This window comes from Mesitornis unicolor, unplaced genomic scaffold, assembly GCF_000695765.1.
Source record: "Mesitornis unicolor isolate BGI_N332 unplaced genomic scaffold, ASM69576v1 scaffold33734, whole genome shotgun sequence".
Lineage (NCBI taxonomy): Eukaryota > Metazoa > Chordata > Aves > Mesitornithiformes > Mesitornithidae > Mesitornis > Mesitornis unicolor.
The window spans coordinates 386-710 of NW_010179964.1; positions in this window are offsets into that span (position 1 = coordinate 386).

A 325-nucleotide genomic window follows, 5' to 3' on the forward strand; every position below is an offset into this window, starting at 1 on the left:
TCCTTCGAGCGACGCTTTTGTCACATGCACCGCTGCCACCTTACCCCGCACGGCCGTGAATTCCCAACGCGGCTCCCCCGCCCCCTTTGAGGGCCGGGGAGAGGGAGAGAATCCGCCGGGAACGTGCGCCGCCGCGGAAGCCTCGCGGGCCGGCTGCTGCCGGGGTCAACGCGGGATTTCTGCGGGCAGAGGGGCACACGCTTCATGCCTGCCGCCACGGGAGAGCTCCGCGCGTGTGGGCAGCGTGCCCCGTCCGTGGGCAGCGCCCCAGCTGCCGCGCAGGAGCCGTGCCTCCGGCACCGGGCAGCGCTAGTGAGGGCTCCGC